Raw genomic sequence first — 26,064 nt, 5'->3', positions numbered from 1 at the left:
CTCCAGGCCCATAAAATGGAAGCATCGTGGGAAGGGCCATTCATGGTCCAGGAGCGCCTGGGAGCTGTTAATTATCTCATAGCATTCCCCACCTCCAACCGAAAGCCTAAGGTGTATCATATTAATTCTCTAAAGCCCTTTTATTCCAGAGAATTAAAGGTTTGTCAGTTTACAGCCCAGGGAGGAGACGACGCTGAGTGGCCTGAAGGTGTCTACTACGAAGGGAAATGTGCTGGTGGTGTGGAAGAGGTGAACCTCTCCATGACCCTTGGGCGTATGCAGCGACAGCAGATCCAGGAGCTGTGCACTAGCTACGCGCCAACGTTCTCAGCCACCCCAGGACTGACTGAACGGGCATACCACTCCATTGACACAGGTAATGCTCACCCAATTAGGGTCCAACCTTACCGGGTGTCTCCTCAAGCTAAAACTGCTATAGAACGGGAGATCCAGGATATGTTACAGATGGGTGTAATCCGCCCCTCTGAAAGTGCATGGGCATCTCCAGTGGTTCTAGTTCCCAAACCAGATGGGGAAATACGTTTTTGCATGGACTACCGTAAGCTAAATGCTGTAACTCGCCCAGACAATTATCCAATGCCACGCACTGATGAACTATTAGAGAAACTGGGACGGGCCCAGTTCATCTCTACCTTGGACTTAACCAAGGGGTACTGGCAGGTACCGCTAGATGAATCTGCCAAGGAAAGGTCAGCCTTCATCACACATCTCGGGCTGTATGAATTTAATGTACTCCCTTTCGGGCTGCGAAATGCACCCGCCACTTTCCAAAGACTTGTAGATGGTCTCCTAGCGGGATTAGGAGAATATGCAGTCGCCTACCTTGACGATGTGGCCATATTTTCGGATTCCTGGGCAGACCACCTGGAACATCTACAAAAAGTCCTTGAGCGCATAAGGGAGGCAGGACTAACTGTTAAGGCTAAGAAGTGTCAAATAGGCCTAAACAGAGTGACTTACCTTGGACACCAGGTGGGTCAAGGAACTATCAGCCCCCTACAGGCCAAAGTGGATGCTATCCAAAAGTGGCCTGTCCCAAAGTCAAAGAAACAGGTTCAATCCTTCTTAGGCTTGGCCGGTTATTACAGACGATTTGTACCGCACTACAGCCAAATCGCTGCCCCACTGACAGACCTAACCAAAAAGAAACAGCCAAATGCTGTTCAGTGGACCGGAAAGTGTCAGAAGGCCTTTAACAAGCTTAAAGCGACACTCATGTCTGACCCTGTACTAAGGGCCCCAGACTTTGACAAACCGTTCCTAGTAACCACAGATGCATCCGAGCGTGGTGTGGGAGCAGTTTTAATGCAGAAAGGACCTGATCAAGAATTCCACCCTGTAGTGTTTCTCAGCAAAAAACTGTCTGAGAGGGAAAGCAACTGGTCAGTCACTGAAAAAGAATGTTATGCCATTGTCTACGCTCTGGAAAAGCTACGCCCATATGTTTGGGGACGGCGTTTCCACCTGCAAACCGACCATGCTGCACTAAAGTGGCTTCACACCGTCAAAGAAACTAACAGAAAACTTCTTCGGTGGAGTTTAGCTCTCCAAGATTTTGATTTCGACATCCAACACATCTCAGGAGCTTCTAACAAAGTGGCTGATGCACTCTCCCGTGAAAGTTTCCCAGAATCAACTGGTTAAAATCGTCCTTGAGATGTGGAAAATATTGTTAGTCTTTATGTACTTGGTAGTATATTTAGAGATGCATGTGTCTTATTAACTCTGTTTTCCTAGAGCTCCAGGAAGAAATCCCAGCCAGTGTTTCACCCTAGCTGAGATTTGGGGGGCGTGTCATAAATATAAAGGGAAGGGTAAACCCCTTTGAAATCCCTCCTGGCCAGGGGAAAGCTCCTCTCACCTGTAAAGGGTTAAGAAGCTAAAGGTAACCTCGCTGGCACCTGACCAAAATGACCAATGAGGAGACAAGATACTTTCAAAAGCTGGGAGGAGGGAGAGAAACAAAGGGTTTGTGTGTCTGTCTGTAGTCGTCTTGGCCGGGGACAGAACAGGAATGGAGTCTTAGAACTTTTAGTAAGTAATCTAGCTAGGTATGGGTTAGATTATGATTTCTTTAAATGGCTGAGAAAAGAATTGTGCTGAATAGAATAACTATTTCTGTCTGTGTATCTTTTTTGTAACTTAAGGTTTTGCCTAGAGGGGTTCTCTATGTTTTTGAATCTAATTACCCTGTAAGATATATACCATCCTGATTTTACAGGGGGAATTTCTTTATTTCTATTTACTTCTATTTTTTATTAAAAGTCTTCTTGTAAAACACTGAATGCTTTTTCATTGTTCTCAGATCCAAGGGTTTGGGTTTGTGGTCACCTAGGCAAATTGGTGAGGCTTTTTATCCAACATTTCCCAGGAAAGGGGGAGTGCAAGTGTTGGGAGGATTGTTCATTGTTCTTAAGATCCAAGGGTCTGGGTCTGTAGTCACCTAGGCAAATTGGTGAGGCTTTTTACCAAACCTTGTCCAGGAAGTGGGGTGCAAGGTTTTGGGAAGTATTTTGGGGGGAAGGACGCGTCCAAACAGCTCTTCCCCAGTAACCAGTATTAGTTTGGTGGTGGTAGCGGCCATTCCAAGGATAACGGGGGTAATATTTGTTACCTTGGGGAAGTTTTGACCTAAGCTGGTAAAGATAAGCTTAGGAGGTTTTTCATGCAGGTCCCCACATCTGTACCCTAGAGTTACAGGGTAATTAGATTCAAAAACATAGAGAACCCCTCTAGGCAAAACCTTAAGTTACAAAAAAGATACACAGACAGAAATAGTTATTCTATTCAGCACAATTCTTTTCTCAGCCATTTAAAGAAATCATAATCTAACCCATACCTAGCTAGATTACTTACTAAAAGTTCTAAGACTCCATTCCTGTTCTGTCCCCGGCCAAGACGACTACAGACAGACACACAAACCCTTTGTTTCTCTCCCTCCTCCCAGCTTTTGAAAGTATCTTGTCTCCTCATTGGTCATTTTGGTCAGGTGCCAGCGAGGTTACCTTTAGCTTCTTAACCCTTTACAGGTGAGAGGAGCTTTCCCCTGGCCAGGAGGGATTTCAAAGGGGTTTACCCTTCCCTTTATATTTATGACATAGTTAAACAGAAATTAAAAGGTACAGCACAAAAACTGAAATCCCTGCAAGCTGCATGGAAACTTTTTAAAGACGCCATAATAGAGGCTCAACTTAAACATATACCCCAAATTAAGAAACATAGTAAGAGAACCAAAAAAAATGCCACCGTGGCTAAACAACAAAGTAAAAGAAGCAAAAGGCAAAAAGGCATGCTTTAAAAAAGTGGAGGTTAAATCCTAATGAGGAAAATAGAAAGGAGTGTAAACTCTGGCAAATGAAGTGTAAAAATATCATTAGGAAGGCCAAAAAAAGAATTTGAAGAACAGTTAGGCAAAGACTGAAAAAGTAATAGCAAAAAAAAATGTTTTAAGTACATCAGAAGCAGGAAGCCTGATAATCAGTGGGGCTACTGGACGATCGAGATGCTAAAGGAGCACTCAAGGACGATAAGGCCATTGTGGAGAAACTAAATGAATTTTTTGCATCAGTATTCATGGCTGAGGATGTGAGGGAGATTCCTAATCCTGAGCCATTCTTTTTAGGTGACAAATCTGAGGAACTGTCCCAGATTGAGGTGTCATTAGAGGAGGTTTTGGAACAAATTGATAAACTAAACAGTAATAAGTCACCAGGACCAGATGGTATTCACCCAAGAGTTCTAAGGGAACTCAAATGTGAAATTGAAAAACTACATTTAAATCAGCTTCTGTACCAAATGATTAGAGGATAGCTAATGTGATGCCAATTTTTAAAAGGGCTCCAGAGGTGATCCTGGCACTATAGTAAAGAACAAAATTGTCAGACATAGATGAACATAATTTGTTGGGGACGAGTCAACATGGTTTTTGTAAAGGGAAATCATGCCTCACCAATCTACTAGAATTCTTTGAGGGGGTCAACAAGCATGTGGACAAGGGGGATCCAGGAGATATAGTGTACTTAGATTTTTAGAAAGCTTTTGAAAAGGTCCCTCACCAAAGGCTCTTAAGCAAGGTAAGCTGTCATGGAAGGTCCTCTTATGGACTGGTTAAAGATAGGAAACAAAGGGTAGGAATAAATGATCAATTTTCAGAATGGAGAGAGGTAAATAGTGGTGTTCCCCAGGGCTCTGTACTGGGACCAGTCTTATTCAACATATTCATAAGTGATCTAGAAAAATGGGTAAACAGAATTTGCAGATGATCCAAAACTACTCAAGATAGTTAAGTCCCAGGCAGACTGTGAAGAGCTACAAAAGGATCTCTCAAAACTGGGTGATTGGGCAACAAAATGGCAGATGAAATTCACTGTTGATAAATACAAAGTAATGCACTTTGGAAAACAAAATCCGAACTATACATATAAAATGATGGGGTCTAAATTAGCTGTTACCACTCAAGAAAGAGATCCTGAAGTCATTGTGGATAGTTCTCTGAAAACATCCACTCAGTGTGCAGTGGCAGTCAAAAAAGTGAATGTTGGGAATCATTAAGAAAGGGACAGATAATAAGACAGCAAACATATTGCCCTCTATATAAATTCATGGTACACCCACATCTTGAATACTTCGTGCAGATGTGGTCGCCCGGTCTCAAAAAAGATATACTGGAATTGGAAAAGGTTCAGAAAAAGGCAACAAAATTAATTAGGGGTATCGAACAGCTTCCATCTGAGAAGAGATTAATAAGACTGGGACTTTTCACCTTAGAAAAGAGACGACTAAGGGGGGATATGATAGAGGTCTATAAAATCCTGACAGGTGTGGAGAAATTAAATAAAGAAGAATTATTTACTCCTTCTCATAACACAAGAACTAGGGGTCACCAAATGACTTTAACAGGCAACAGGTTTAAAACAAACAAAAGGAAGTATTTTTGCACACAATGCACAGTCAGTCTGTGGAACTCTTTGCTAGATGATGTTGTGAAGGACAGGACTATAATGGGGTTCAAAAAAGAACTAGATAAGTTCATGGAGGATAGATCCATCTATGGTTATTAGCCAGGATAGGCAGGGGTGGTGTCCCTAGCCTCTGTTTGCCAGAAGCAGGGAATGGGCCACAGGGGACGGATCAGTTGATGATTTCATGTTCTGTTCATTCCCTCTGAGGCACCTGGCACTGGCCACTGTCGGAAGACGAGATACTGGGCTAGATGGACCTTTGGTCTGACCCAGTCTGGCCGCTCTTATATTCTTATCTTTTTAGTGACCTGTCCCAAGTACCATCAGATATGCAATACCACATGATTTTTCAGATCCAAGAGGGTTGGATAATAAGGTGACCAGATGTCCTGATTTTATAGGGACAGTCCCAATATTTGTTTTTTCCCCTTATATATTACCCCCACACAATCCCGATTTTTCACACTTTCTATCTGGTCACCCTACTGGATAAAAATAGGGTATTTCTAAACATAGCGAGGTTCGCCTAGCTCTAGCAGCAACACACAGTGAATGGTAACACTCCCAGGTCATCAGCAGGGATGTACTGCCAGTATTTTCAACAAAGCCCCCCACCTCCCCACCCCCCATCTTTCCCACTTAGCGTGTGACAGCAGCACATGCAGTGGGAACCCATTCATTTCTACCCCTCCGTCACTCCCTCTGCCCAATGACAGAACCACTCTCTCCGTAACCACAAACTTCCATTAAGCCGCCCTGGAAATATTTATTCTTCTTTCTGAAAAAAAAACAAACGGAGTTTGACAGTAGAATACAATGTTCTATTTGTATTTTGAAAGGTAGCTGTGAGTAGTGTCTAAGCATATCCTTCCCTAGGAAAATACTTGCCATTTGGTGCAATCTGGTCTATCCCAAAGGCAAAATATTTGCTCCTTGAAGGTATTTTTATGATCCCCAAGGATAAGTCACATCTCTGGAATTGATGATTTAGCAATATCCAGGCACACAAGCAGAGGCTGGGAAATCATCCCAACCTTCACTTCCATTTGAAGGCAGAATTTTTACATATGTGATCCTGGGACCCCCCTCCAGCATGGCTTGTGATTATGTAATGATTTCTTTTTGCCCACTCTTTGGATCCCAGAATCATCACAGCACCTCCACTAGTCTGCCACCCTATGAATGCAGGGACTCTATACAACAGCCAAAAGCTTCAGTTACACGCCACCTTTCACACATACACAAGTCAGATCTGCTGCTGCTTGACATACTCTTTGTATAGCATCTAAATCATTCCATTGACACACACAGAAACTGGAATCACTGAAACATTCAGAAGTTGCTCTGTGCATAGATTTTTTTTAAAGGGCAAAACTGGGGAGGTTTTTAAATCAGAGGCTGCATCACATATTAAAAAGTAACTTTTAAACAGCACCTCATATGTCTGTGCACCAAGCAGAGTGGGGGAGAGAACATCTACATGGTATATTCCTGTCTGTCTTTTTCTCTCTTTTACTTTCTCTCTCACCCTCCTGTTTTACTCTCTCTCTCTCTCTCTCCTCAAACTCCCCCTGCAGTAGGCAGCAGAATGGGACACTCTTGTTCCAAAGCCAGCCGGCAGCTGTCACACAGCAGAGGCAGCAAGCAGCCTGTGCAAAGAGTGAGCCTACTCTGTCATTTAGGATGACTCACTGGGATCTGGCATTAATTTCTCTTTTTCTGGTAGTGGACGGAGAACAACCAAAAAGCTACACTGGATCTGATCAAGGTAAGAGATTAACACGGCTTTTATGATATTATACCGCTGAGTTTGAAGAGGTGCCAAGCTCTGTACAGAGGCTGGGACTGGAGCTAATTCAGTGGGTGTTTTAACACCTGGCAATACATGCCACCAGCATGCCTTCCTGGTGTTAACCCTGAGTATGCCATTCTAAGCTGCATTCACTGAATAGAAAGCCGGTGGAAATACAGCATTTAAAGTGCATTTTCCTCCTTAATGCAACTTTTATAACACCACCACCTGCCCCAGCGCACATGAGAAGCATCTCAATGTTTCTAAATGATCAGGCATGCTTTTGTACTCGACTTCTGGGAATCTAGTGTGTCAGGATTCTGTTATGGACTCCTTGCAGATTCATCCACACAACATTTGTTTCATCACTTTAATGAGTTGAAATTCCATAGTCCAAACATCTCCCTGGCATGTTTTCCCCAGCAAGCCTTCTGAATGCAAATAGATTATATTCATTTTTTAAGTCATTTTTAAAACTCTAGTACTTACTAAAACCACCAGAACAAGTCTGCTGAGCACTGTACTCTGTGTGTGTAGGCATGCATACAAATTTTGTCAATACATTTCTTTGCTGTTGATCAAAAAAATGCAGCATGGAGGAGAGTTTTACTTATTTGTTTTTGGCTAGGACAAAATCCCCCCCCCCCCCCGATTCTTAAATTCCTGGAGAAATTCCCTTCTTCCATTTTCTGAGGAGGCATGTAATTTTACTGCTGCTCATACTTCTTCATTTTTGCTCTCTAATTGAAGCTTTCATCTAGCCTGTGTATCCTCATCCCCAGCAAGCCAAATGCCCCATTTACCAACTGGGTTACTTCTAAAAAGTGGCACCATTAAATTAATCCTGCATTATGCTTCTTTCATGTCATAAACAGAACAGCAGACTAGCTGGTATCACAACACAGAATCCCATAATCTTACGCTCGGATCCTTTATGGGTTAACTGTACTGAAGACACTTCTTTTGCACTAATTTCTCTTACCTGTTCTGTGGAATATCTTCTTTCATTTGTGACTGGATGTACTCTTATTTATCACCCATTAAAAGGTATTATATACAGCATTGCCTCATATACTCTGTTTAGTCAGACCTGCTAGGATTTGACTTTTACCTGAGGTTTTTTGTTTTTTTTTAAAAAAGCATTTAAAACAAGAGAACTTCCCTACAATTGTTAATATGAAAGAGTCTCTGTACAGACATGACCACAGGTCCTACATTGGTTGCGTCTAAGATGCTGACAAAACAGCAGTTAAAGCTGATTACCATACAGTATTTGGGTAGCCAGTAAGACCTATAGATTCTTGACATAATGTATATATTTTTGGAATCAACTCTAGCTTTCTCCACTAAGGAAAAGATGTTAATAGACCCTTCTGTACCTACTAGTATGGCCATACAAATGCCATACTAGTACAAAGCAATCACAAAATTAATTGTGATTTAAATGTCCTTTTGTACCCATCTTCAAGAACAGGCAAAACAAAAAATATGTTTGATATTTCAGCAGGAATTATACTGTATCTTCTATTGGAATCAGATTTTCCTGTAAAACGTTCAGTGTGTATCAAAACTATACTTTAAGGTAATTCTTTATCACTTGCGGGGCTTACAGGCAGTTAAATTCATAAATGCCAGGGATTTTTCACAGCCATTTCACCTTTCTTAATTCAATGGGGCCAGAGAAGAAAACAATCCAAGATACAGTTTGGTTGATAGATCACCATGATACTGCTTTTAAAGACTTAATACTCATGCTGTTTAATTATAAATTAGTAGTTATTTATTGCACTCAAACTCAGCCACTTGCTATGGTGGCATATGCCATGGTCTCCAGGGACTGAAGAGCTATATTTGACCATGTTGGGCCAACGTCTAAAATAAAAAGTATCTTATTCATAATTTTTTTCCCCCAAGAGACTTCAGTATATGATCAGTTTTTAATCAGCATGGCTCCTTTTGGCTGGGAATTTAGTCTATTTAAAGGTAGACAATCCAGTGAGATAACACTTTTTTGTAACTTGGCAACAAGAGGGGAAAAAAAATCAAGTTACATCAGTCATGCATGCAAACCTTTGTATTGTGCTGTCCCATCCCCAGTGAATTAAATCCTCCATAAAGCTGATGTTCCAGACTTGTGAACCAGTAGGTTTAATATAATTAACTAGTCCACCCAGTTGTTCTAATTACAGGAGTCAGACTGCAGGAAGCCAATGCAGACTCAGCACATGTGCAAGGAGCTGCCTTTAGAACAGAACAGAGTGTCTTTTTTATTTTTTGAAGCTTCATTCTTGCAACATGCATTATTCACCAAAAAAAATGCACCATTGGCGTGACCCAAATTCTGAGACTTGTAAGCTAATGGGAGGTTGTCTGCTTTTGTTCTCGGAGAGTTCACATCTGGCATTGTTCCATTTTTAGAGTGAGTGTTCACTTTAAATGCCATTTAGCTCCACCCAGTTTATTGGTCATTTGGGTATATTATTTGCTGGTGGGAGCTGGAAGGATAGTAAGTTACTGTAGAACAAGGTTAAAATAAGTTGTGTTGCTCTGTAAAGAAATGCTATCACGATGGCATCCTGTGCCTCTATGGTATTTCTGGAGTGCCCATCACCTTTGTATACAATTATTAGGGATGGCCCAAAACTGCCATGTTTGGATTTCAGTGGAAACTTCCCTTAATTGAGAGTTTGTTCAGATCTGGAGTTCTGGTTCAGCCAGTTGCAAAAGACAGAAAAGTAGGATTCTCGATCCAAAGTTTGGAGTGTTTGCAGCCAGAGTTTTGCTGTGGAACCATTTCTGATAGGAGCTTGGGGAGCCAGCCACTAACTCATGTTCGATGTTGCTTTTGGCTGTGCCACCTCTGGAAGGAAGGGTTTCCAGAGTTATAATGTTATTACAGGCAGTTTCAGACTCTCAGCATTTCCGAAGCGGCTGCATCCTGTTTGGAGGTTGTGCTATCCAAGGGACAGTAAACATATGGGAAGATGGCATAAAAATGGCATCCCATATAGGTGATAGGTAGCAAAATACTTTAACTGCCCCAGAGCCACTAAACTAAAGCAGAATGAAATGTTCATAATGAAACTTAAAACCAGATTAAATCTCACCTAGTTTATGATTTAGTTACCAATGTGAAACCCAGGCTAGTGTTCCAAAAGTTTTGCCATAGTTCATAACCTGTGTGGAGATAGATTTCTACCATAAACGTATTTCAGAAATTGTGGACATTTCATAAAGTTGCAACTCAAACCCTAATAAAATCAGCTACTTTGCTCAAATTTACACTTAGAGTTTTGGGTTTATGTGAATCCAAAACATCAATTCAAATATCAGGGGCTACAGGTAAACAAAACCCCTACATTTTGCACATCTGTGTTCCAGTGCTCTGGAGAGATCAGACCAAGGTGACATCTATAAGGAAGATCTCTGCTTCATTGCAGCTACTCTCCTGTACATGGGCTTGCCTAGAATGAGGGCCATATTCCATTCCTCCATTCTGCATCACATACTGTATTCCTCCTTTCACATTTTATTTAATCAAATTACAAACAAATCACGGATTCAAGTGACTACTTATGGAAATGAAACTCAAGCATCATTAGGAAGCGCTATGCATTGACCATGGTCAATATCATTGCCATCTTATTGTATGGTACTTCATACAAGAACTAAATGATACCAACAAGTAGAATTCAGTGCACGTGTGCCATCGTAAGGCATTTGTAACCCCAAGACAAGTTGTGCATAGACATTACTTTTAGAAGAAAAAGAAAAAGGACATCACATCTTGCCTATTTTACCTTCCCACGTGATTCTTCCAGGGCAGGACTTAGTTTCAGAATGTCCTTAAACAATATCTAGTCCCCACCAAAGATAAAATCTAACCTCAGTCTAGGCCATTTCATGGGAATGAAAGTCATGTATCATCATCATCATCATGCAAAACGTCCATACAATACTTACAATTAAATGTTAAACATAGCTTGCTTTGATGAGAGCAATCTCTATTTTCAGATGGGCACAGTTTGACTAAAGCAATCTTTAGGTTCAAATGCATTTGAAATTAGGGATGAGCGATCCAATTTGGATTAAGTAAGAGCTGATTTGCACCTTCACCCCAAACTGAACAGCTACATTTTATTAAAGCTGACAGGTTTTATAAAAAGTTGGTTTAAGCTTAGGTGCTCAGCACTTTCAAAATCATGCTCAAAAGATGTACACAATCTCACTTAAGAAAACCTGCTCTCACAGGTTCTCCAGCCCACTTCTACAGAGTCAAGCACATTTGGGTAAGATTCAAGTAAACATTCACAATTTCAGGATTTATCTTAACCTCTGAACATTTAATTCATTCTTCACTACTTCATCCCATTTCTTCTGATAGCGTTTTAATTCTGCATTATGCAGCAGTATATAAAATGTTACGTATAATGGGGATTAGGGCTGTCAAGCGATTAAAAATTAATCATGATTAATCGCACGATTAAAAAATTAATCTCAATTAATCGTGTTGTTAAACAATAATAGAATACCATTTATTTAAATATTTTTGGATGTTTTCTCCATTTTCAAATATATTGATTTCAATTACAACACAGAATACAAAGTGCATAGTGCCTACTTTATATACATTTTATTACGAATATTTGCACTGTAAAAAACAAAAGAAATCATATTTTTCAATTCACCTCATACAAGTGTTGTAGTACCATCTCTTTATCATGAAAGTTGAACTTACAAATGTAGAATTATGTACAAAAAATAACTGCATTGAAAAATAAAACAATGTAAAACTTTAGAAGTCCACTCAGTCCGACTTCAGCCAATTGCTCAGACAACCAAATTTGGTTAAATTTACAGGAGATAATGCTGCCCTCTTCTTGTTTACAATGTCACCTGAAAGTGAGAAAAGACATTTGCATGGCACTGTTGTACCCGGCGTCGCAAGATATTTATGTGCCAGATGCGCCAAAGATTCATATATCCCTTCATCTTCAACCACCATTCCATAGGACATGCATCCATGCTGATGATGGGTTCTGCTCGATAAAAATCAAAAGCAGAGTGGACCGACGCATGTTCATTTTCATTATCTGAGTCAGATGCCACCAGCAGAAGGTTGATTTTCTTTTTTGGTGGTTCAGGTTCTATAGTTTCTGCATCTGAGCGTTATTCTTTTCAGACTTCTGAAAGCATGCGCCACACCTCGTCCCTCTCAGATTTTGGAAGGCATTTCAGATTCTAAAACCTTGGGTTGAGTGCTGTAGCTATTTTTAGAAATCTTACATTGCATTTTGTCAAATCTACTGTGAAAGTGTTCTTAAAATGAACCTGGGTCATCATCTGAAACTGCTATATCATGAAATATATGGCAGAATGCGGGTAAAACAGAGCCAAAGACATAAAATTCTCCCCCAAGGAGTTCAATCACAAATTTAATTAAAGCATTCTTTTTTAATGAGCATCGTCAGCATGGAAGCATTTCCTCTGGAATGGTGGCCGAAGCATGAAGAGGCATACAAATGTTTAGCATATCTGGCATGTAAATACCTTGCAGTGACGACTACAAAAGTGCCATGCACCTGTTCTCACTTTCAGGTGACACTGTAGATAAGAAGCAGGAAGAAGCATCTCCTGTAAATGTAAACAAACTTGTTTGTCTTAGCGATTGGATGAATAAGAAATCGGACTGAGTGGACTTTTAGGCTCTAAAGTTTTACATTGTTTTGTTTTTGAGAGCAGTTATGCAACAAAAAACTGCATTTATTAGTTACACTTTCAGGATAAAGAGATTTTACTATAGTACTTGTATGAGGTTAATTGAAAAATACTATTTCTTTTGTTTATCATTTTTACAGTGCTAATATTTGTAATAAAAATAATATAAAGTGAGCACTGTACACTTTGTATTCTGTGTTGTAACAGAAATCAATATATATGAAAATGTAGAAAAACACCCAAAATATTTAATAAATTTCAATTGGTATTATATTGTTTAACAAGATGATTAATCGCGATACATTTTTTAAATTGTGATTAGTTTTTTTGAGTTAACCGTGAGTTAACTGCGATTAATAGACAGCCCTAATGGGGATACCTACAATGGGATTCACTCCTTTCTAGCTGCCATTTGTATTTAACTTTTGGTTACTATGAGGATCCTTGATGTATAAAAATATGGCATATGTATGACCATTCCTGATCCCCTACCATGCACGGCTGTCAGCCAGACAGATGTTAAACTAAATGCTGTATTTTAAATAAGAATACTACTGTATATCCCTCCTTATTTTTTCAACTCTGATATAAGCTCGATAATTCTGCTTGACAGACTCTTAAGCAAATTATATATGCATAACAAACATTGAGAGAGATGTTTAAGGTTGCAAAGACCAGAACTCAAAAGTTAGGAAATGCCAGAATTAAAGTTACTTGTACTTAAAATAATTAAAGCAAAAAGCTTGTGTGCCTCTCAGTCCCACTTTCTTATCTTGCCATTGGGCTATTTGAAAAATGCCAATAATTTTCCTGGGCATTTTTTTTTAAAAATGGTTTGTTTAGTTGAAATTTCCCAAGGAAACATAAAAAACCCTCTGAAACTTTCAGTTTTTAAAGAACAAATTTGGTAAAAACAAAAAAAAAGTTGTTAGGGCTTGTTTAACTGAAAACAAAAACTTTTTTTTACTGCAAACATTTCAGTTTTTCTTTGAAAAAAATCTAAATGTTTTAAAATTAAACTTTTTTTCTGCAAAATTTGTTTATGATAAATAGCAAGCTTTTGATTTAATTTTTGGCAGAGTAATTTCAAACAAAACATAAAAATTGACCAACTCTAATTAACAGCTTATCATTTAAATACACTCTGCTTTTAGCGAGAGTTGTACAAATCTGAAGTAATTCCATTTGTGTCACTTTCAGAGTGGAAACACACTAAAGAAAATGTGAAAAGCCATCCAAACCAACATGCTTGCTCATTTGAATCCATTTTATCCATTGGGACCCCACAGATGGCTTCTTAGGAGAAGGGCGATTGTACTAGCCCTCCCAAATCAGAAAACACTTCTCCTGTCAGTGAATATGACTCCCAACTTATATAAGTTAACTCTTAGCCATGTTCCTTCTCATCCAGATTCCTATCTTGGGCAGACACTGGAAGGGTGATGAGACTGCAGAATTTGGGCTAAAGGGGAAAAAATTCATTAGTACACTGATGACATTAAACCCCTGAAGTTGCATCACTTAAATGAACAGGAGGAGACAACAAGAACCCTTACGTGTGGGATGCCCGGAAGGATAAGTAATAGCTCACAGTACTATTCCATGATTTGTGGGAGACTAAGGAGCAAACTAACCAAATGCTGTCCATCCCTGCCACATCTCGCCTCCATTCTCTCCTGTGGGCCAGGCTCCCTGGCCAGACTGTGTTTCCCATGATGCACCACAACAAAGGACATCCATGATGCACCTGTTTCCCCTCCATTTCTTGCCTTCAGAGAAATATGGAAGCATGAGGCACTTGAACAATGATGTCCATGAAACACCATGGCAGCACTTCCAAATCAAGGTCCCCCACCCAAAGAAGCTCTAATTGAAAGTTGGTCTAAAACAATCAACAAGGACACTCTAATTCTTGTCAGTCGCAAAAATCCCCAACTCCTGGAGACGGGACACTAGGTGGGGAGGGCTCTGAGTTACTACAGAGAATTCTTTCCTGGGTCTTGCCCACATATTCAGGGTCTAACTGATTGCCATATTTGGGGTCAAGAAGGACTTTTCCTTGTGGTCTGCTTGGCAGAGCCCCTGGGGGCACAGGTCACTTGCAGGTTTAAACTAGTGTAGATGGTGGAGTCTCTAAAGAAATCTTTAAACCATGATTTGAGGACTTCAGCAACTCAGCCAGAGGTTAGGGGTCTATTTCAGGTGTGGGTGAGGTTCTGTGGCCTGCAATATGCAGGAGGTCAGACTAGATGATCACAATGGTGCCTTCTAACCTAAAGTCTAGGAATCAACCAGCAATATCAGCTGTGTCTGTGTTCCCTAACGAGGCCTCAAACCAGACAAACAAGGATCGTGATCACTGCTACACACAGTACACCCCATGTAGTTTCCAGTCTCCACACTTTATGCATTGCTATTTTTGCTGTATTAAAACTCCAGAGGGGCAGGTGCTGCCTTCTAAAACCTCAACTGGATACAGGGCTGAGGGTTTTTAATTCTTTTTTTTAAAAAAAAAAGTCCCCAGATCCTTTTCATTATCTTTATGCTGGTTACATGTGTCATTTAATACAAATTGCCTGGTTTAGTTCTTTGTTTATAAGCTAATTCTTTAATATTTGTCGACACTGAAAGGCATTTGCCATCCATTGTCACAAATAACTAAATGAACCAAATCTGCTTATCTGATTATGCTGTTCCTCATTATTTTCTTCTGCCTTCAATTTTACTATGCTCAGCAAATTTGGAAATCCGATTTTCAGCATTGTCATTCAAATGGGATTTGACCCCTTGACCTTGCAGCCTAGAGGCAAGGGTGCGATCAGCTGTGCCATAATGACATCGTGTGAGAATGTGCTATGTATCCAAGGATAGATACATGTATTAAAGAGGTAGTGCAAGTACTCGATAGCAAAGATGGTATGTTACCTTATGCCTCAATCCACGTGAGACTGTCAGATTCGACAGACAGAATTTTGTTAAAAATAGGAATTTCAAACAACATTCATAGTTTCTGGTTTTATTATGTTGTTAGGCCCCTCCCTTTGACCATCAACCCCGTATCTGAGTCAACAATGCCACATATTGACCCTCTGCCAAGTGAGCAGTGGTCGAATTTCTAACCTATCCCATTTCATCCTTCTTTTTTAGTGCAGGGGGAAATTATTGAGTTCACCGGAACATAATTTATCCTCCTTCTTACCAAGTTTACCTTCTTACCAAGAATCTTCAGCTGAGAAACTTGGTATGCATGAACAATTCAAGAACCAAAACCAAAACAAAACGCACCCTCTTTCCCCCGACCCCTCTTTTGACCATCAACTGAAAAGTACTTTCATTCAACAGCATTTTATTTGTTTGTTTTGCCAGAACTATAGTTTTAATTTACAAAAAGACAAAGAAACTAAGATCGCTGACATGTGTCCTCTTCATTCAGTTACAAATACTGTAGTAGAGACAATTTACAGAGAGAAACTAAGAGCAAGCAGAGGAAGAAGAAACATATTAGATCACAGAGTCCAGGCCGTATAGGAGACCCCTTACAGATGATGTATCTGATTTTAAAATTGATCTTAGACTTAACATCTGCTTTTAGCTATGTTCTACGTATACAAGTAGTACATAGCATTTTGTCCCTGCTTTCTCTCCTCCTCCACCATACAGGGCTTTAACTACAGAGTTATCTTTTGGGTAACAAATTCTTTGAAGCATGCATCATCCAAGAAGTTTTTAAGTCACACACAGGACAATTTTATCATCCAGAAAAAGACTCCAACCAGAGGAGAAACCGCCCAGAACCAACTTCTTACTAATAAGCCAGAAATTATTGAGAATGTGAAAGTAGTATGGAAGCTTGGTATCTGTAGCAACAAGCTACTTGAAATCTCTAAGGGATGGGCTCACATATAATGCAGAATTACAAGAAAGTATTAAAGGACACCACCAACTGAAACTCTAGTCAATCTAGAGTTTCATCCAATCCACCTGTTTGAGTCCTCTGGCCAATTTCTGTGGTTTTACAATAATATTGTTATTACTTTAAAATGTTTCTCTCTCTCTGATAGCTTCTGAAAAAAACATACCAAAACCAGATGAAACCGATTGCCCATACAAGAGAAACATGAAATCATCCATTCACAAAATACCCCTCAACAGCAATGGTACATTCAATTCAGAAAAATTGGATGAAATTTAGAGAAGGGTAGCAAATGTTCTTCTAACTTAGGCAGCATAAAAGGGATAAATATTCATGGCTTGCTTGAGTGATGACTAAGGGATGAAAGTAAACATCAAGAATTTAGAGGAATTATTTGAAAGGTCACAATGAAGCAGGGGTTGTCAATAGGTGGACCGCGGGCCAAATCCAGACCACCAATTTTGAATGGACCGTGAAATCTTTTCATTTACATTATTGCAGTTTGGAAAATGTTTCTCTGGAGTCTGGACCTTGACTATAGCTTGACAAAAAATAACTGACTACCCCTGCAATGGACTGTAACTATAAGTCATTGTAAGAAAAAAAAAAAACCTGTACCACTTAAATGGTACCTGCAATCCAAACTCAATGCAATAGTTAATTTAGCATCAGAACACCCATGGGAATTAGGTAAATATTTTTCCATTGCACAGGTAGGGAAATGGAGGCACTGGGATTTACCAAGTTCACACAGGGAGTATGTGGCAGAGGTATCAATAGAATCCTGATATCGTCTGTCTCAGTCTTATTCTTCTTCCCATCTTCCAAGATGGAAGTGATAAAGATCCTCCTTCATATAGTTCATCCTCCTTCATACCAGCCATCCACATGCTGAAATAAAATAAACTTTTTAAGGAGGTGGGAAATCAGTTCCAGCAGCATGAGTGTTAAAGGAACAAAGGAAAACAAAGTGAATTACATTGAAAAGAGAACAGTTTAAACAACTGAGATGCCTCAGATTATGAGTTCTTCGGAGCAGGGAAAATGAGAGCATTTCCTAGGCGTTTGAAAAGCCATAGGCAACAGAGTTGTGTGGGGGGTGGGGGGTGGCATCCAGGCCATGGCCTGGACACTTTTTGGCAGGGTCAAAACACAGCAGGTCACAACACCACTCACTCAAACTTGGAGCGGGGGATGTAGGGTCTCGTGGGCCGCAGGGTCAAGCTGCAGGTGGTGGGGGGCACCTGAGAGAGGAAGAGGAGCATCGGGGCAGGAATCTACACCCCCTCCAACTTTAAATGGTGCTGCACAGCTCCTGGGTACTGCACCTGCTAAGTGGAGCCCTGACTCTGATTGTGTTTGTGACAAGGCTGGAACAGGAGCAGGGTTCAGCTTTAAACAAACAACCTGTTCAGGGGCTTGAGGTTTGTTTCATGGGCTCTGGTTTAGCAAAAATGATACAAACTTGGCAGAAGTTCTGCAGCTGCATTCCCTGCAGCTTCCCACCCTGGCTTCTGGTCACTCCAAACAACTTTTTCTCCTCTGCCAGATACTCTTTATAGTGCTACACCTACGTAAACTCAGCTGTACTAATTGACTCTCAGCTGGGATTGCCTCCTAGAGCTGAATGAACTTAACCCATAAAACTCCCACTAGAGGGCACCAAAAAACCTGTATACCCCCATCACCAGGCTTTGGAGCACAACTGCAATGCAAAATACTAGTAACAACAGTCACACCCAGTTGGGGAAAGAAAAAAAAAAGTAACAAAAGCCACACACAGTGTAAAGAACTAAGAAGAGTACCCACTACCTTACAGTATTATTTAAAAAAAACCCAAACCTAAAACTGCTATGAGCATAAAACCAAGCAAACCTAAAGCTAGGGATCTGGCAAGAGAAACCAAAAGAGGGGAAGTAATTTATTTTCACAGAAAGAGTTAATTATACAGTTAGCTCCAGTCTGAAATATTTGCCTAACAACCATTTACCTTTTGTGAAACAGCTTTAATAATGATAACTGCTTACACACATGGTTTCTCATTGTTTTGCTTACCATCCTCTGCTGCAGCGACTATTACAATTGCAGTATCAGTAATAAAACAATTACCCAGTCTCAGTGCTGTTGAATGGGTTTGTAACTCAGAGTTGAAAATAATTAAATTGGGCATTCATGCTCATGATGAAGTTTCATATTAGAGGAAGGAAAAAATAAATAGAAATACTAATAAATTTTATGCCAAGAAAGGACAATTATATTATCTAGTTTGACCTCCTGTCTATCACAGGCCATAGAATTTCATCCTGTTACTCCTAATATTGAGTCCAATAACTTTTACAGAGAAAGCATATTGTTGGTTTAGTTTTGTTTTACATAACCTACTTCAGGCCTATTTGTGGTGTGATTGTTGGATGGGGGAAAATAATTTCCCTCTGCTCCATGCACATAAAAATGGCTCAACTAGTTTTGCTCACACTTTCCAATAAATTCACTCTCACCAAACCTGGAAAACTTCATCCCAAAATGTATTTGTGAAAATTAAGAGCGACTGAAAGAAGTGGGATATAATGGAAGTTAGAATTCAACCTTATAAAAGGCCTTACCTGCACTGGTCATATATTTAAAAAAAAAAAAAAAGAAAAAAAAAAAGAAGCCAAGAGTCAAATATGACAATGACATAAGAATTCTTATAAATTATTTGACTGCCAGTATCATTTATATTTCTTTGAACATATTGTTCATGGAGACCATAATTGGAGGGAAAAGACCCACAACTTTAAGCTGTTGTATTGATGAAAAGTTCACCAGTGCCTCATCTCAAAATGTAAATGCACAAATCCGCTTTGTGTGCCTTCTGACAAAGAGCGTTTAAAGTTTCCTGCAGCCAAACACCTATGTACTGCAAAGGACGCAAAAAATGAAAAGCTGCCTTTTGTGAAGTAGGAGAGAGAGTGAGACCAGGAGAGAGTAATATCCCTGTACATTTCTATAGGAGGATTAACCATGCAGAGGAAAAAAAACAGGCTGCGTTCCGAGCTTTCTCTGTGCTCCTTACTGCAAGATCAGTCTGCAGCACGTCTTCTGCCAGTGATTAAAATGAGCACCAGTGAGGATGAAAGGGGACAAAGGAAAGTAGGGAAAGGAAAATAGAACTAAGGGTATGTCTACACTACGAAATTAGGTCGAATTTATAGAAGTTGTTTTTGTATAGTCGATTGTGAATGTCCCCACACAAAATGCTCTAAGTGCATTAACTCGGCGGAGTGCTTCCGTAGTACTGAGGCTAGCATCAACTTCTGGAGCGTTGCACTGTGGGTAGCTATCCCACAGTTCCTGCAGTCTCCGCCACCCACTGGAATTCTGCGTTGAGATCCCAATGCCTAATGGGGCAAAAACATTGTCACGGGTGGTTCTGGGTACATGTCGTCAGGCCCTCCCAACCCTCCCTCCATGAAAGCAACGGCAGACAATCGTTTTGCACCTTTTTTCCTCAGTTACCTGTGCAGACGCCATACCACGGCAAGCATGGAGCCCGCTCAGCTCACTGTTATCATACGTCTCCTGGGCACTAGCAGACGCGGTACTACATTGCTTCACAGCAGCAACCCATTGCTTTGTGGCAGCAGATGGTGCAATAGGCCTTATAACCATCGTTGTCATGTCCGAGGTGCTCCTGGCTGCCTCAGTAAGGTCGGTCAGGAGCGCCTGGGCAGACATGGGTGCAGGGACTAAAATAGGAGTGATTCGACCAGGTCACTCTCTTTAGTCCTGCTGTGCAGTCCTATTGCACCATCTTCTGCCTAGCAGCCAGGAGATGAGGATGGCTAGTAGTCCTACTGCACCACCTGCTGCCAGCCAAAGATGTAAAAGATAGATGGAGTGGATCAAAACAAGAAATACACCAGATTTGTTTTGTATTCATTTGCTCCCCCCTCCCTCCCGCTGTGAAATCAACGGCCGACAATCGTTTCGGTGAGGTCTGTCAGTGGCACCTTGAAAAGTTTAATGGAGATTCAGTCCTGCCTGAAATACCCGGGGGAGGGAGAGCTCAGTGGGTTGAACATTGGGTTGAGCATTGGCCTGCTAAACCCAGGGTTTTGAGTTCAATCCTTGAGGGGGCCATTCTGTGTGACAGTTGTTTGTGTTTCTCCTTGATGTAAAGCCACCCCTTTTGTTGATTTTAATTCCCTGTAAGCCATGTCATCAGTCACCCCTCCCTCCGTCAGAGCAATGGCAGACAGTCATTCCACGCCTTTTTTCTGTGCAGACGCCATACCACGGCAAACAAGGAGCCCGCTCAGATCACTTTGGCAATTAGGAGCACATTAAACACTATGTGCATTATCCAGCAGTATATGCAGCACCAGAACCTGGCAAAGCGAAACCGGGCGAGTAGGCGACGTCAGCACGGTGACGAGTGATGAGGACATGGACACAGACTTTTCTCAAAGCACAGGCCCTAGCAATGTGGACATCATGGTGCTAATGGGGCAGGTTCATGCCGTGGAACACCGATTCTGGGCCCGGGAAACAAGCACAGACTGGTGGAACCGCACAGTGTTGAAGGTCTGGGACAATTCCCAGTGGCTGTGAAACTTTCGCATGTGTAAGGGCACTTTCATGGAACTTTGTGACTTGCTTTCCCCTGCCCTGAGGTGCAAGAATACCAAGCTGAGAGTAGCCCTCACGGTTGAGAAGTGAATGGCAATAGCCCTGTGGAAGCTTGCAACGTCAGACAGCTACCAGGAATCAATTTGGAATGGGAAAATCTACTGTGGGGGCTGCTGTGATGCAAGTAGCCAACGCAGTCAAAGATCTGCTGATATCAAGGTAGTGACCCTGGGAAATATGCAGGTCATAGTGGATGGCTTTGCTGCAATGGGATTCCCTAACTGTGGTGGGGCTATAGACGGAACCCATATCCCTATCTTGGCACCAGAGCACCAAGCCTGCGAGTACATAAACTGCAAGGCGTACTTTTCAATAGTGCTGAAAGCATTGGTGGATCACAAGGGACGTTTCACCAACATCAACGTGGGATGGCCGGAAAAGGTACATGACCCTCACATCTTCAGGAACTCTGGTCTGTCTGAAGAGCTGCAGCAAGGGACTTACTTTCCAGACCAGAAAATAACACTTGGGGATGTTGAAATGCCCATAGTTATCCTTGGGGACCCAGCCTACCCCTTAATGCCATGGCTCACAAAGCCATACACAGGCAGCCTGGACAATAGTCAGGAGCTGTTCAACTATAGGCTGAGCAAGTGCAGAATGGTGGTAGAATGTGCACTTGGACGTTTAAAAGCACGCTGGCGCAGTTTACTGATTCGTTTAGACCTCAGCGAAACCAATATTCCCACTGTTATTACTGCTTGCTGTGCGCTCCACAATATCTGTGAGAGTAAAGGGGAGACGTTTATGGTGGGGTGGGAGGTTGAGGCAAATCATCTGGCCGCTGGTTATGCGCAGCCAGACACCAGGGCGGTTAGAAGAGCAGAGGAGGGCGCGCTGCGCATCAGAGAAGCTTTGAAAACCAGTTTCATGACTGGCCAGGCTATGGTGTGAAAGTTCTGTTTGTTTCTCCTTGATGAACACCCCCCACACTTGGTTCACTCTACTTCCCTGTACGCTAACCATCCTCCCCTCCTTCCTTCGATCACCGCTTGCAGAGGCAATAAAGTCATTGTTGCTTCACATTCATGCATTCTTTATTAATTCATCACACAAATAAGGGGATAACTGCCAAGGTAGCCCAGGAGGGGTGGTGGAGGAGGGAAAGACAAGGCCACACAGCACTTTAAAACTTATCGAATGCCAGCCTTCTGTTACTTGGGCAATCCTCTGGGATGGAGTGGCTGGGTGGCCGGAGACCCCCACACTGCGTTCTTGGGCGTCTGGGTGAGGAGGCTATGGAACGTGGGGAGGAGGGCAGTTGGTTACGCAGGGGCTGTAGCAGTGGTCTGTGCTCCAGCTGCCTTTCCTGCAGCTCAATCATATGCTGGAGCATATTAGTTTGATCCTCCAGCAGCCTCAGCACTGAATCCTGCCTCCTCTCATCAAGCTGCCGCCACCTTTCAGCTTCAGCCCTCTCTTCAGCCCGCCACTTACTCTCTTCAGTCCGCCACCTCTGAATGTCCCTTAAGAAAAGCACCCTATTTCAACCAGGTAACCATGAATGATATCACTCTCCTGAGGATAACACAGAGAGATAAAGAACAGATGTTGTTTGAATGCCAGCAAACATACACTGCAATGCTTTGTTCTGCAATGATTCCCGACTACGTGCTATTGGCCTGGCGTGGTAAAGTGTCGTACCATGGTGGATGGAATAAGGCTGCCCTCCCCAGAAACCTTTTGCAAAGGCTTTGGGAGTACATCCAGGAAAGCTTTATGGAGATGTCCCTGGAGGATTTCTGCTCCATCCCCAGACACGTTAACAGACTTTTCCAGTAGCTGTACTGGCCGCGAATGCCAGGGCAAATTAATCATTACACATGATTTTTAAACCATGTATACTATTTTAAAAGGTACACTCACCAGAGGTTCCTTCTCCGCCTGGCAGGTCCGGGAGGCAACCTTGGGTGGGTTTGGGGGGTACTGGCTCCAGGTCCAGGGTGAGAAACAGTTCCTGGCTGTCGGGAAAACCGGTTTCTTCGCTTGCTCGTTGTGAGCTATCTTCCTCATCCCCAAAACCCGCTTCCCCATGTTGCCTCCATCTCCATGGAAGGAGTCAAACAACATGGTTGGGGTAGTGGTGGCTGAACCCCCTAAAATGGCATGCAGCTCATCATAGAAGCAGCATGTTTGGGGCTTTGACCCAGAACAGCCATTTGCCTCTGCTCCTTAAATTTCATGCGGTACTGCTTCGGGTCCCTGTTATGGCCTCTGTCCTTCATGCCCTGGGAGATTTTGACAAATGTTTTGGCATTTTGAAAACTGGAACAGAGTTCTGATAGCACGGATTCCTCTCCCCATACAGCGATCAGATCCTGTACCTCCCGTTTGGTCCATGCTGGAGCTCTTTTGCGATTCTGGGACTCTATCATGGTCACCTCTGCTGATGAGCTCTGCATGGTTACCTCTGCTGATGAGCTCTGCACTCACCTGCAGCTTGCCAGGCTGGCCAAACAGGAAATGAAATTCAAAAGTTCACGGGCCTTTTCCTGTCTACCTGGCCAATGCATCTGAGTTGAGAGTGCTGTCCAGAGCGGTCACAATGGAGCACTCTGGGATAGCTCCCGGAGGCCAATACCATCTAATTGCATCCACAGTACCCCAAATTCAACCGGGCAAGGCCGATTTCAGTGCTAATCCCCTTGTCTGGGGTGGAGTAAGGAAATCGATTTTAAGAGCCCTTTAAGTCAAAAAAAGGGATTCGTCGTGTGGATGGGTGCAGGGTTAAATTGATTTAATGCTGCTAAATTCGACCTCAACTCCTAGTGTAGACCAGGGCTAAGAGGGGCAGGTAGAGGAGCTGGAAAGGATCAATAAGGAAATGAGGAGAAAAGAATAAAGAGACACAAAAGAGAACAAAGAAAAGAGAAGGGGGATTAAAGGTAAGAGACGAGATGGAAGTAAAGAAAGTGGAGCAACTTGAATGATGAGTTGTCCTCTGGGACCTGTAGGCTGCCCTCTGCAGCATATTTTGGAACTCAATGGAAGAAATGCCAGGCAATTGCCTCCAAGGTGCCACACCATTGAGTGAAGGCAGCTACAGGGCAGCATCAGACCCCAACATTAGCCTGTCTCTGGACTAAACATGTACACTGAGCTCCACATAGGAAGAGGTCATGACTTGCCAGAGGAGGTAATGAGTTAGGGAACAGGCATTGCATGCAGCAAGCTCTCCACTCAGGGTGGCATAACTTGGAATACAGTAGGAGTTCAAGTCAACACTGGTCTTGGCAACAGTAACTCCCTCTCCTCCCCATTTTTGAGACACTGCAGAAGAAGGGGCCCTCCATCATCAGTGTGATACAGAACATAGCTGTGCTGCGGAGCTTCTGATGGTGAGATGGACAGTTCTACATCCACAAGAGCTGCCCCAGGATAGACATCCCTAAGCAGTGTGGTACAGTCAGCAGTACATTGGTTCCACAATGAGGAAAAATTGCATTTACACTAGCAAAAACCATGGGAACCTTTGGAATATGAAGGTGGGCATGGTAGGATAGGCAACCAGTCCCCAGGAAAACTTCCCTGGGGGTTGAGGGTAGGAAGTAACAACAGGCAGAGCTTTCTAGCCCCACCACAGATAAAAGATAGAGGAATGGGACACCCCAGAAGATAGTTCAAGCTGGAAGGAACCAGGGACACGACAAAAGTAATCAGAGGTTAAATGAAGACAGCAAAAAGGAGGAGGAAGTGGAAGTCTGTTGTGGAGAACAAATTGTATGGGAGAGGAATTGAGGTGCTGTGGTATCATTTGATGTTAACCTCACGAGCAATGGAAGACTTTGGGACTTTAATTTTATCTTACTGGTCTAGGGTGACTTATGGCCATCTTAATCCATTGTGATCTTTCTTCCCTGAACACTTTGGGTGCTTCAGAACCAAGCCTCCCACAGCAATTAACTGCTCATGCCTAATGAGCTGTCACAGCAATTGAGCAAACCTAAGCACTGCATGTAGGGGAAAAGGAAATTAAAGGCATTTAAAAATCCACCATTTAATCTATCACCCATCTACAGCTCGGACATCAAGGCATTGTTTTTTCCCCCTGAGTTTTATGGCATTAACTCATGGTAACTAATTGATTATTAATACACCAGCTCTGGATGTGTTTTGACAGCCAGAAAATTGTCCCTCTTCTTGAATTTGGGAAACAAATCTATTTTCCAACACTTAAGTGTAAATACAGTGAGACAGGGTGGAGATCATCCAGCCTGTCCCTGGCAAACAAGGAATTAAAGGTAAATGAGGCCCCATCCTGAATATTTATGAACATGGCTAAATTTAGGTGCTTAAATAGTCCCACTGATTGCAAAAAGCTAAGCACAAGTAAAATTGATTGAAGGCTACAAAGTTTAATTGTAGGATCACATACTAATTCTCAGATATCACCCTGTTTCTTTCTACACTTAATCAACACGTGTAATGTTTTTCATTCGTGTGTAATGTTCTTCAACTATTTTCATTGTTGTACTGGTCAATTTGATGTAAGTTCTCTGCCAGCAAACTTTCACTATTAGCTGATTGTTGCACCAGATTACAATCAGTAGCACTCTTTGTTAAGTATAGAGGTTTGCACAGTGCTTAATTTGTGCCATGGCTGAGTCTCAGCACCTCTAAGCTTGGCAGTTCATAGCCCTGACACCTCTGGGCTCGCCGTGTCAGTTATGAAAGTAAAACAAGTGTTTGAGTCCCGGCACCTTTTTCCATTACAAATTAAGCACTGGGTTTGCCCTTGAATCCTTGACCAAACCATTCTCTTTCCCCATCGTTAGGAAGAGTACTGTATATCAGCTCACTGTCTGCCGCTATCCTACCTCAATAGTGACGTAAATCCACCATTTCAGCAATGGTGAACATATAACAAGTTTTCCCAAGTCCAATAAGCTACACACACAAAGCAGAAGCAGAGGATCTAATAGTTCTGGACCAACTGTAAGAGATTTCCCTAGAACCACTGTGCATAATGACTAGTAAATAGATGTCCC

The 26,064-nt window shown here is 41.9% G+C and overlaps 1 protein-coding gene across 3 annotated transcripts in view; it reads left to right on the top strand.

The window, feature by feature from the left end:
- The first annotated feature begins 6,615 nt into the window (after positions 1–6,615).
- RASGEF1A (RasGEF domain family member 1A) overlaps positions 6,616–26,064 on the top strand; it is a 274,204-nt gene continuing 254,755 nt past the window's right edge. For all 3 annotated transcript variants that reach the window (XM_084633589.1, XM_084633588.1, XM_084633586.1), the window contains exon 1: positions 6,616–6,750. The gene's annotated coding sequence lies outside the window, so the exon portion shown is untranslated. The remainder of the gene's footprint in view (positions 6,751–26,064) is intronic.

This window comes from Lepidochelys olivacea, assembly GCF_965140295.1.
Source record: "Lepidochelys olivacea isolate rLepOli2 genome assembly, chromosome: 7".
NCBI classification, from domain to species: domain Eukaryota; kingdom Metazoa; phylum Chordata; order Testudines; family Cheloniidae; genus Lepidochelys; species Lepidochelys olivacea.
This window is presented reverse-complemented; position numbering and strand designations above follow the sequence as displayed.